The following is a 12,269-nucleotide window of genomic DNA, read 5'->3' as shown; positions in this document are numbered from 1 at the left end:
TGGAAGCTAGTAACTATTTCTGTCCACCTGTCCAGTGCTCATTTAGTCTGTTGTGAAGACTTCCTCCTATCTCAAGAGATTGCTTTTGGCCATCCACCCTGCATTGATCTCTTCCTGGGAAAACTTCTCACACCATCCTGTACAGCTTCCCACACTGAAGCTCAAAAATCCCATTGTGCTGAACTATCCCAGGCCAGGATACCACGTGAATGGAATCATCTTAGTGTATCAAATTCACTCTGCATCCAAGAACTCATTTTCTCCTTGACATTTCCCGTGAGTATGGGTCTAGGGTGGATTTGCAAAACACCATGTGCCCCATTGCAACCTCCTTCCTATGCACATTAGCAACTTGTCTTTCCAGAAGATCATGCCCAAAAGTCGAAAAGAAAGGTCCCATGACACCTTGGTCTCTAATTTAGAGGGTCTCTCACCAAGATGTTTCTCCTAAGGCTGTGGATGCAAGAACTCTTCCTAGACTTTCCCTTTGACCTTGCCAAGGAGGCTGCCAAGAAAGTCCAAACATTCCAAGGATATCCCTTCAACAACTTCCAAAGCAACAGAACCTACCCAAGAGGAGATTCCTACAAATGTTCTTTCAAAAAACCTATTGAGACACAGGTCTGTAAGTCTCATGCTTCCACCGAGTCCATCAAAGTGCTATCAGTCCTGGTACACAGGTAAGTGTTTAAATGTGGTGCAATCTGACCAGTGAGGTGCCTGTCACCACCTCCATTGCTTAGCTCCTTCTCTATTTCCAAGGCAATTGCCCGAGAATCTTACAAGCCACCAGGGACACAGAGGCTTCTGTTCACCACCTGAACAGACCACAGTCACATTGTCTCAGTTACCTGCTACTGGGTCAAGCTACAATCTACCTGCAGCCTGAAATCTATTGACTCTCTAAAGCAATGCAACAGGGTTAAAATTCATATCAGGGCTTCTGAGAAGCCTGAATCCACTGCCAGATATTACCATGTGAAGAACCAAACTTTGGTGCCACTGCCACTGCTACTTTTGCCTCACAGTCTACTTTCCACAATGGCTTGGGCCCTATCCTTGGACCTAGCACGACTCCCTACTGAGTATCTGCCAAGCATCTCCTCAACAGCAAAGTGAGCATGCCACCTGAGCTTTAGGAGCTGCTGTGTCCTACGCCATGCTTTTTGGCAGAGTAGGGCAAGCACACACCTGTCTCTGCAGACTCTGGCTAGAGCCCGAAGAAGTCAAGAACAATGGAGTGGATGGGCAGCCTGTGCCTGACGCCCATAGCACCTGGGAGACCCAAGATGCTGGACCTCAGTCCCGATGAGAGTGGCAGTACAGAATTTTCAATCATTTTGTTCAGCTTTTCCAAGGAATGTTTGACTGGGAATCATCATAGATCCAAGCACATTGGAGTGCAGTGCACAAAGTGGTTCCGGTACTCTGGAATGCTCTGGCTTTGGGGAGAGCAAGGGACTGCAAGACATTGCCCATACACTGCCAGGGGACAATGGGCCGAAGCTCCAAACCTGGGAGAAACCAGAGGCCCTAAGCATGCTCCATATCCCGAAGGGACTGGACGTACAGATGGCAGCAGTTCCCTGCTCCTCCAAGACCAGGACACCTAGAATACATGCAGCAATTCCCATGTTCCTTACCTTTTAACTCAGGTGAACTAGGGCAAGTCAGCCACACCACAACTCTTTGCTGGTGACTCAGTTGGAAGACATCAACACTCAGCCAAAGTTGTGGGGCCATTTCCTCTATATGTTGCCATGGACCATGCTGGACAGGGAATGCAACCCTGTGAAGACAGCACAGAGAACATGCTACCATTACAGTGGGACCCATGCAAAACCAGATGGATTATGGGCTTACCATGTACTATGGGCTTGTCATAGCTCACAGGCACCCTCAACACTCCTGCTCTTACCAACCTCTTCACACTGCCCTTCCAGATCTCCTTTGCTTTTACTCTCAGGCCTTGGATGTGAACATGCCATGCCCTTGGCTCTCAGTGCTTGCTGGGTCCTCAGCTCACTCTAAGGACTTAAGGATGATATGTGAGCTGAAATACAGCTACTCAACACTTTCCCTAAAGTCCAGGCCATCAACTACCTCCACCAGTGTCCTGAGAATGTTCTCAAGGGAAAGAGAGCATCTCTCCAAGCATCCAGTCTGAAACAGCTAATAACAAGGCCAATCACTGGTCCACTTGGCTATGCTGAGGAACAATGAGGATGCAGCTCTGAATAAGTTCTCAGGCAAAATTGGGCCTCATTGGATATCTAAGCCAACTAATTTTGATCCTTTCATCATGGCTCCAGTCCTTCTCTGATCAATACATCTGGGTCTTTGCATGAGGCAAAGTCAAACTCCTCTGAGGCTTCAAAATTCCAGCTCCTGGGTAGCAAGCTTAATTGGGCCCAGAAGATAACACTTCTCTCTCTCTCTCTCTCTCTCTCTCTCTCTCTCTCTCTCTCTCTCTCTCTCTCTCTCTCTCTCTCTCCCCCTCTCTCAGTCTTTTACCCCTTGACTTTTCCTTGCCCATGGAAGCCAGTACCTATTTCTGTCCACCTGTCCAGAGCTCATTTAGTCTGTTGTGAAGACTTCCTCCTATCACAAGAGATTGCTTTTGGCCATCCACCCTGCATTGATCTCTTCCTGGGAAAACTTCTCACACCATCCTGTACAGCTTCCCACACTGAAGCTCAAAAATCCCATTGTGCTGAACTATCCCAGGCCAGGATACCACGTGAATGGAATCATCTTAGTGTATCAAATTCACTCTGCATCCAAGAACTCATTTTCTCCTTGACATTTCCCGTGAGTATGGGTCTAGGGTGGATTTGCAAAACACCATGTGCCCCATTGCAACCTCCTTCCTATGCACATTAGCAACTTGTCTTTCCAGAAGATCATGCCCAAAAGTCGAAAAGAAAGGTCCCATGACACCTTGGTCTCTAATTTAGAGGGTCTCTCACCAAGATGTTGCTCCTAAGGCTGTGGATGCAAGAACTCTTCCTAGACTTTCCCTTTGACCTTGCCAAGGAGGCTGCCAAGAAAGTCCAAACATTCCAAGGATATCCCTTCAACAACTTCCAAAGCAACAGAACCTACCCAAGAGGAGATTCCTACAAATGTTCTTTCAAAAAACCTATTGAGACACAGGTCTGTAAGTCTCATGCTTCCACCGAGTCCATCAAAGTGCTATCAGTCCTGGTACACAGGTAAGTGTTTAAATGTGGTGCAATCTGACCAGTGAGGTGCCTGTCACCACCTCCATTGCTTAGCTCCTTCTCTATTTCCAAGGCAATTGCCCGAGAATCTTACAAGCCACCAGGGACACAGAGGCTTCTGTTCACCACCTGAACAGACCACAGTCACATTGTCTCAGTTACCTGCTACTGGGTCAAGCTACAATCTACCTGCAGCCTGAAATCTATTGACTCTCTAAAGCAATGCAACAGGGTTAAAATTCATATCAGGGCTTCTGAGAAGCCTGAATCCACTGCCAGATATTACCATGTGAAGAACCAAACTTTGGTGCCACTGCCACTGCTACTTTTGCCTCACAGTCTACTTTCCACAATGGCTTGGGCCCTATCCTTGGACCTAGCACGACTCCCTACTGAGTATCTGCCAAGCATCTCCTCAACAGCAAAGTGAGCATGCCACCTGAGCTTTAGGAGCTGCTGTGTCCTACGCCATGCTTTTTGGCAGAGTAGGGCAAGCACACACCTGTCTCTGCAGACTCTGGCTAGAGCCCGAAGAAGTCAAGAACAATGGAGTGGATGGGCAGCCTGTGCCTGGCGCCCATAGCACCTGGGAGACCCAAGATGCTGGACCTCAGTCCCGATGAGAGTGGCAGTACAGAATTTTCAATCATTTTGTTCAGCTTTTCCAAGGAATGTTTGACTGGGAATCATCATAGATCCAAGCACATTGGAGTGCATTGCACAAAGTGGTTCCGGTACTCTGGAATGCTCTGGCTTTGGGGAGAGCAAGGGACTGCAAGACATTGCCCATACACTGCCAGGGGACAATGGGCCGAAGCTCCAAACCTGGGAGAAACCAGAGGCCCTAAGCATGCTCCATATCCCGAAGGGACTGGACGTACAGATGGCAGCAGTTCCCTGCTCCTCCAAGACCAGGACACCTAGAATACATGCAGCAATTCCCATGTTCCTTACCTTTTAACTCAGGTGAACTAGGGCAAGTCAGCCACACCACAACTCTTTGCTGGAGACTCGGTTGGAAGACATCAACACTCAGCCAAAGTTGTGGGGCCATTTCCTCTATATGTTGCCATGGACCATGCTGGACAGGGAATGCAACCCTGTGAAGACAGCACAGAGAACATGCTACCATTACAGTGGGACCCATGCAAAACCAGATGGATTATGGGCTTACCATGTACTATGGGCTTGTCATAGCTCACAGGCACCCTCAACACTCCTGCTCTTACCAACCTCTTCACACTGCCCTTCCAGATCTCCTTTGCTTTTACTCTCAGGCCTTGGATGTGAACATGCCATGCCCTTGGCTCTCAGTGCTTGCTGGGTCCTCAGCTCACTCTAAGGACTTAAGGATGATATGTGAGCTGAAATACAGCTACTCAACACTTTCCCTAAAGTCCAGGCCATCAACTACCTCCACCAGTGTCCTGAGAATGTTCTCAAGGGAAAGAGAGCATCTCTCCAAGCATCCAGTCCGAAACAGCTAATAACAAGGCCAATCACTGGTCCACTTGGCTATGCTGAGGAACAATGAGGATGCAGCTCTGAATAAGTTCTCAGGCAAAATTGGGCCTCATTGGATATCTAAGCCAACTAATTTTGATCCTTTCATCATGGCTCCAGTCCTTCTCTGATCAATACATCTGGGTCTTTGCATGAGGCAAAGTCAAACTCCTCTGAGGCTTCAAAATTCCAGCTCCTGGGTAGCAAGCTTAATTGGGCCCAGAAGATAACACTTCTCTCTCTCTCTCTCTCTCTCTCTCTCTCTCTCTCTCTCTCTCTCTCTCTCTCTCTCTCTCTCTCTCTCTCTCTATCTATCTCTCTCTCTCTCTCTCCCCCTCTCTCAGTCTTTTACCCCTTGACTTTTCCTTGCCCATGGAAGCCAGTACCTATTTCTGTCCACCTGTCCAGAGCTCATTTAGTCTGTTGTGAAGACTTCCTCCTATCACAAGAGATTGCTTTTGGCCATCCACCCTGCATTGATCTCTTCCTGGGAAAACTTCTCACACCATCCTGTACAGCTTCCCACACTGAAGCTCAAAAATCCCATTGTGCTGAACTATCCCAGGCCAGGATACCACGTGAATGGAATCATCTTAGTGTATCAAATTCACTCTGCATCCAAGAACTCATTTTCTCCTTGACATTTCCCGTGAGTATGGGTCTAGGGTGGATTTGCAAAACACCATGTGCCCCATTGCAACCTCCTTCCTATGCACATTAGCAACTTGTCTTTCCAGAAGATCATGCCCAAAAGTCGAAAAGAAAGGTCCCATGACACCTTGGTCTCTAATTTAGAGGGTCTCTCACCAAGATGTTGCTCCTAAGGCTGTGGATGCAAGAACTCTTCCTAGACTTTCCCTTTGACCTTGCCAAGGAGGCTGCCAAGAAAGTCCAAACATTCCAAGGATATCCCTTCAACAACTTCCAAAGCAACAGAACCTACCCAAGAGGAGATTCCTACAAATGTTCTTTCAAAAAACCTATTGAGACACAGGTCTGTAAGTCTCATGCTTCCACCGAGTCCATCAAAGTGCTATCAGTCCTGGTACACAGGTAAGTGTTTAAATGTGGTGCAATCTGACCAGTGAGGTGCCTGTCACCACCTCCATTGCTTAGCTCCTTCTCTATTTCCAAGGCAATTGCCCGAGAATCTTACAAGCCACCAGGGACACAGAGGCTTCTGTTCACCACCTGAACAGACCACAGTCACATTGTCTCAGTTACCTGCTACTGGGTCAAGCTACAATCTACCTGCAGCCTGAAATCTATTGACTCTCTAAAGCAATGCAACAGGGTTAAAATTCATATCAGGGCTTCTGAGAAGCCTGAATCCACTGCCAGATATTACCATGTGAAGAACCAAACTTTGGTGCCACTGCCACTGCTACTTTTGCCTCACAGTCTACTTTCCACAATGGCTTGGGCCCTATCCTTGGACCTAGCACGACTCCCTACTGAGTATCTGCCAAGCATCTCCTCAACAGCAAAGTGAGCATGCCACCTGAGCTTTAGGAGCTGCTGTGTCCTACGCCATGCTTTTTGGCAGAGTAGGGCAAGCACACACCTGTCTCTGCAGACTCTGGCTAGAGCCCGAAGAAGTCAAGAACAATGGAGTGGATGGGCAGCCTGTGCCTGACGCCCATAGCACCTGGGAGACCAAAGATGCTGGACCTCAGTCCCGATGAGAGTGGCAGTACAGAATTTTCAATCATTTTGTTCAGCTTTTCCAAGGAATGTTTGACTGGGAATCATCATAGATCCAAGCACATTGGAGTGCATTGCACAAAGTGGTTCCGGTACTCTGGAATGCTCTGGCTTTGGGGAGAGCAAGGGACTGCAAGACATTGCCCATACACTGCCAGGGGACAATGGGCCGAAGCTCCAAACCTGGGAGAAACCAGAGGCCCTAAGCATGCTCCATATCCCGAAGGGACTGGACGTACAGATGGCAGCAGTTCCCTGCTCCTCCAAGACCAGGACACCTAGAATACATGCAGCAATTCCCATGTTCCTTACCTTTTAACTCAGGTGAACTAGGGCAAGTCAGCCACACCACAACTCTTTGCTGGAGACTCGGTTGGAAGACATCAACACTCAGCCAAAGTTGTGGGGCCATTTCCTCTATATGTTGCCATGGACCATGCTGGACAGGGAATGCAACCCTGTGAAGACAGCACAGAGAACATGCTACCATTACAGTGGGACCCATGCAAAACCAGATGGATTATGGGCTTACCATGTACTATGGGCTTGTCATAGCTCACAGGCACCCTCAACACTCCTGCTCTTACCAACCTCTTCACACTGCCCTTCCAGATCTCCTTTGCTTTTACTCTCAGGCCTTGGATGTGAACATGCCATGCCCTTGGCTCTCAGTGCTTGCTGGGTCCTCAGCTCACTCTAAGGACTTAAGGATGATATGTGAGCTGAAATACAGCTACTCAACACTTTCCCTAAAGTCCAGGCCATCAACTACCTCCACCAGTGTCCTGAGAATGTTCTCAAGGGAAAGAGAGCATCTCTCCAAGCATCCAGTCCGAAACAGCTAATAACAAGGCCAATCACTGGTCCACTTGGCTATGCTGAGGAACAATGAGGATGCAGCTCTGAATAAGTTCTCAGGCAAAATTGGGCCTCATTGGATATCTAAGCCAACTAATTTTGATCCTTTCATCATGGCTCCAGTCCTTCTCTGATCAATACATCTGGGTCTTTGCATGAGGCAAAGTCAAACTCCTCTGAGGCTTCAAAATTCCAGCTCCTGGGTAGCAAGCTTAATTGGGCCCAGAAGATAACACTTCTCTCTCTCTCTCTCTCTCTCTCTCTCTCTCTCTCTCTCTCTCTCTCTCTCTCTCTCTCTCTCTCTCTCTCTCTCTCTCTCCCCCTCTCTCAGTCTTTTACCCCTTGACTTTTCCTTGCAGATGGAAGCTAGTACCTATTTATGTCCACCTGTCCAGTGCTCATTTAGTCTGTTGTGAAGACTTCCTCCTATCTCAAGAGATTGCTTTTGGCCATCCACCCTGCATTGATCTCTTCCTGGGAAAACTTCTCACACCATCCTGTACAGCTTCCCACACTGAAGCTCAAAAATCCCATTGTGCTGAACTATCCCAGGCCAGGATACCACGTGAATGGAATCATCTTAGTGTATCAAATTCACACTGCATCCAAGAACTCATTTTCTCCTTGACATTTCCCATGAGTATGGGTCTAGGGTGGATTTGCAAAACACCATGTGCCCCATTGCAACCTCCTTCCTATGCACATTAGCAACTTGTCTTTCCAGAAGATCATGCCCAAAAGTCGAAAAGAAAGGTCCCATGACACCTTGGTCTCTAATTTAGAGGGTCTCTCACCAAGATGTTTCTCCTAAGGCTGTGGATGCAAGAACTCTTCCTAGACTTTCCCTTTGACCTTGCCAAGGAGGCTGCCAAGAAAGTCCAAACATTCCAAGGATATCCCTTCAACAACTTCCAAAGCAACAGAACCTACCCAAGAGGAGATTCCTACAAATGTTCTTTCAAAAAACCTTGAGACACAGGTCTGTAAGTCTCATGCTTCCACCGAGTCCATCAAAGTGCTATCAGTCCTGGTACACAGGTAAGTGTTTAAATGTGGTGCAATCTGACCAGTGAGGTGCCTGTCACCACCTCCATTGCTTAGCTCCTTCTCTATTTCCAAGGCAATTGCCCGAGAATCTTACAAGCCACCAGGGACACAGAGGCTTCTGTTCACCACCTGAACAGACCACAGTCACATTGTCTCAGTTACCTGCTACTGGGTCAAGCTACAATCTACCTGCAGCCTGAAATCTATTGACTCTCTAAAGCAATGCAACAGGGTTAAAATTCATATCAGGGCTTCTGAGAAGCCTGAATCCACTGCCAGATATTACCATGTGAAGAACCAAACTTTGGTGCCACTGCCACTGCTACTTTTGCCTCACAGTCTACTTTCCACAATGGCTTGGGCCCTATCCTTGGACCTAGCACGACTCCCTACTGAGTATCTGCCAAGCATCTCCTCAACAGCAAAGTGAGCATGCCACCTGAGCTTTAGGAGCTGCTGTGTCCTACGCCATGCTTTTTGGCAGAGTAGGGCAAGCACACACCTGTCTCTGCAGACTCTGGCTAGAGCCCGAAGAAGTCAAGAACAATGGAGTGGATGGGCAGCCTGTGCCTGACGCCCATAGCACCTGGGAGACCCAAAATGCTGGACCTCAGTCCCAATGAGAGTGGTGGTACAGAATTTTCACTCATTTTGTTCAGCTTTTCCAAGGAATGTTTGACTGGGAATCATCATAGATCCAAGCACATTGGAGTGCATTGCACAAAGTGGTTCCGGTACTCTGGAATGCTCTGGCTTTGGGGAGAGCAAGGGACTGCAAGACATTGCCCATACACTGCCAGGGGACAATGGGCCGAAGCTCCAAACCTGGGAGAAACCAGAGGCCCTAAGCATGCTCCATATCCCGAAGGGACTGGACGTACAGATGGCAGCAGTTCCCTGCTCCTCCAAGACCAGGACACCTAGAATACATGCAGCAATTCCCATGTTCCTTACCTTTTAACTCAGGTGAACTAGGGCAAGTCAGCCACACCACAACTCTTTGCTGGAGACTCGGTTGGAAGACATCAACACTCAGCCAAAGTTGTGGGGCCATTTCCTCTATATGTTGCCATGGACCATGCTGGACAGGGAATGCAACCCTGTGAAGACAGCACAGAGAACATGCTACCATTACAGTGGGACCCATGCAAAACCAGATGGATTATGGGCTTACCATGTACTATGGGCTTGTCATAGCTCACAGGTACCCTCAACACTCCTGCTCTTACCAACCTCTTCACACTGCCCTTCCAGATCTCCTTTGCTTTTACTCTCAGGCCTTGGATGTGAACATGCCATGCCCTTGGCTCTCAGTGCTTGCTGGGTCCTCAGCTCACTCTAAGGACTTAAGGATGATATGTGAGCTGAATTACAGCTACTCAACACTTTCCCTAAAGTCCAGGCCATCAACTACCTCCACCAGTGTCCTGAGAATGTTCTCAAGGGAAAGAGAGCATCTCTCCAAGCATCCAGTCCGAAACAGCTAATAACAAGGCCAATCACTGGTCCACTTGGCTATGCTGAGGAACAATGAGGATGCAGCTCTGAATAAGTTCTCAGGCAAAATTGGGCCTCATTGGATATCTAAGCCAACTAATTTTGATCCTTTCATCATGGCTCCAGTCCTTCTCTGATCAATACATTTGGGTCTTTGCATGAGGCAAAGTCAAACTCCTCTGAGGCTTCAAAATTCCAGCTCCTGGGTAGCAAGCTTAATTGGGCCCAGAAGATAACACTTCTCTCTCTCTCTCTCTCTCTCTCTCTCTCTCTCTCTCTCTCTCTCTCTCTCTCTCTCTCTCTCTCTCTCTCCCCCTCTCTCAGTCTTTTACCCCTTGACTTTTCCTTGCCCATGGAAGCTAGTACCTATTTCTGTCCACCTGTCCAGTGCTCATTTAGTCTGTTGTGAAGACTTCCTCCTATCTCAAGAGATTGCTTTTGGCCATCCACCCTGCATTGATCTCTTCCTGGGAAAACTTCTCACACCATCCTGTACAGCTTCCCACACTGAAGCTCAAAAATCCCATTGTGCTGAACTATCCCAGGCCAGGATACCACGTGAATGGAATCATCTTAGTGTATCAAATTCACTCTGCATCCAAGAACTCATTTTCTCCTTGACATTTCCCGTGAGTATGGGTCTAGGGTGGATTTGCAAAACACCATGTGCCCCATTGCAACCTCCTTCCTATGCACATTAGCAACTTGTCTTTCCAGAAGATCATGCCCAAAAGTCGAAAAGAAAGGTCCCATGACACCTTGGTCTCTAATTTAGAGGGTCTCTCAACAAGATGTTTCTCCTAAGGCTGTGGATGCAAGAACTCTTCCTAGACGTTCCCTTTGACCTTGCCAAGGAGGCTGCCAAGAAAGTCCAAACATTCCAAGGATATCCCTTCAACAACTTCCAAAGCAACAGAACCTACCCAAGAGGAGATTCCTACAAATGTTCTTTCAAAAAACCTATTGAGACACAGGTCTGTAAGTCTCATGCTTCCACCGAGTCCATCAAAGTGCTATCAGTCCTGGTACACAGGTAAGTGTTTAAATGTGGTGCAATCTGACCAGTGAGGTGCCTGTCACCACCTCCATTGCTTAGCTCCTTCTCTATTTCCAAGGCAATTGCCCGAGAATCTTACAAGCCACCAGGGACACAGAGGCTTCTGTTCACCACCTGAACAGACCACAGTCACATTGTCTCAGTTACCTGCTACTGGGTCAAGCTACAATCTACCTGCAGCCTGAAATCTATTGACTCTCTAAAGCAATGCAACAGGGTTAAAATTCATATCAGGGCTTCTGAGAAGCCTGAATCCACTGCCAGATATTACCATGTGAAGAACCAAACTTTGGTGCCACTGCCACTGCTACTTTTGCCTCACAGTCTACTTTCCACAATGGCTTGGGCCCTATCCTTGGACCTAGCACGACTCCCTACTGAGTATCTGCCAAGCATCTCCTCAACAGCAAAGTGAGCATGCCACCTGAGCTTTAGGAGCTGCTGTGTCCTACGCCATGCTTTTTGGCAGAGTAGGGCAAGCACACACCTGTCTCTGCAGACTCTGGCTAGAGCCCGAAGAAGTCAAGAACAATGGAGTGGATGGGCAGCCTGTGCCTGACGCCCATAGCACCTGGGAGACCCAAGATGCTGGACCTCAGTCCCGATGAGAGTGGCGGTACAGAATTTTCACTCATTTTGTTCAGCTTTTCCAAGGAATGTTTGACTGGGAATCATCATAGATCCAAGCACATTGGAGTGCATTGCACAAAGTGGTTCCGGTACTCTGGAATGCTCTGGCTTTGGGGAGAGCAAGGGACTGCAAGACATTGCCCATACACTGCCAGGGGACAATGGGCCGAAGCTCCAAACCTGGGAGAAACCAGAGGCCCTAAGCATGCTCCATATCCCGAAGGGACTGGACGTACAGATGGCAGCAGTTCCCTGCTCCTCCAAGACCAGGACACCTAGAATACATGCAGCAATTCCCATGTTCCTTACCTTTTAACTCAGGTGAACTAGGGCAAGTCAGCCACACCACAACTCTTTGCTGGAGACTCGGTTGGAAGACATCAACACTCAGCCAAAGTTGTGGGGCCATTTCCTCTATATGTTGCCATGGACCATGCTGGACAGGGAATGCAACCCTGTGAAGACAGCACAGAGAACATGCTACCATTACAGTGGGACCCATGCAAAACCAGATGGATTATGGGCTTACCATGTACTATGGGCTTGTCATAGCTCACAGGCACCCTCAACACTCCTGCTCTTACCAACCTCTTCACACTGCCCTTCCAGATCTCCTTTGCTTTTACTCTCAGGCCTTGGATGTGAACATGCCATGCCCTTGGCTCTCAGTGCTTGCTGGGTCCTCAGCTCACTCTAAGGACTTAAGGATGATATGTGAGCTGAAATACAGCTACTCAACACTTTCCCTA

At 48.2% G+C, this 12,269-nt stretch overlaps 5 non-coding genes across 5 annotated transcripts; all 5 read right to left on the bottom strand.

Annotated features, from left to right (window-relative positions):
• Positions 1–1,294: 1,294 nt before the first annotated feature.
• Positions 1,295–1,388, bottom strand: LOC147003037 (small nucleolar RNA SNORD116). Its single transcript, XR_015048349.1, has one exon. It is a non-coding gene; the product is annotated as a small nucleolar RNA SNORD116 (small nucleolar RNA).
• Positions 1,389–3,829: 2,441 nt separating this feature from the next.
• LOC147003036 (small nucleolar RNA SNORD116) lies at positions 3,830–3,923 on the bottom strand. The gene has a single exon (XR_015048348.1). It is a non-coding gene; the product is annotated as a small nucleolar RNA SNORD116 (small nucleolar RNA).
• A 2,471-nt stretch (positions 3,924–6,394) lies between these two features.
• On the bottom strand, positions 6,395–6,488 carry LOC147003035 (small nucleolar RNA SNORD116). Its single transcript, XR_015048347.1, has one exon. It is a non-coding gene; the product is annotated as a small nucleolar RNA SNORD116 (small nucleolar RNA).
• Positions 6,489–8,941: 2,453 nt separating this feature from the next.
• On the bottom strand, positions 8,942–9,035 carry LOC147003034 (small nucleolar RNA SNORD116). The gene has a single exon (XR_015048337.1). It is a non-coding gene; the product is annotated as a small nucleolar RNA SNORD116 (small nucleolar RNA).
• A 2,445-nt stretch (positions 9,036–11,480) lies between these two features.
• Positions 11,481–11,574, bottom strand: LOC147003033 (small nucleolar RNA SNORD116). The gene has a single exon (XR_015048250.1). It is a non-coding gene; the product is annotated as a small nucleolar RNA SNORD116 (small nucleolar RNA).
• Between the last annotated feature and the right edge of the window lie 695 nt (positions 11,575–12,269).

The sequence above is a fragment of the Mus caroli genome, unplaced genomic scaffold, assembly GCF_978045245.1.
Source record: "Mus caroli unplaced genomic scaffold, Mus_caroli_1 scaffold_8, whole genome shotgun sequence".
Classification (NCBI taxonomy): Eukaryota; Metazoa; Chordata; class Mammalia; order Rodentia; family Muridae; genus Mus; species Mus caroli.
This window is presented reverse-complemented; position numbering and strand designations above follow the sequence as displayed.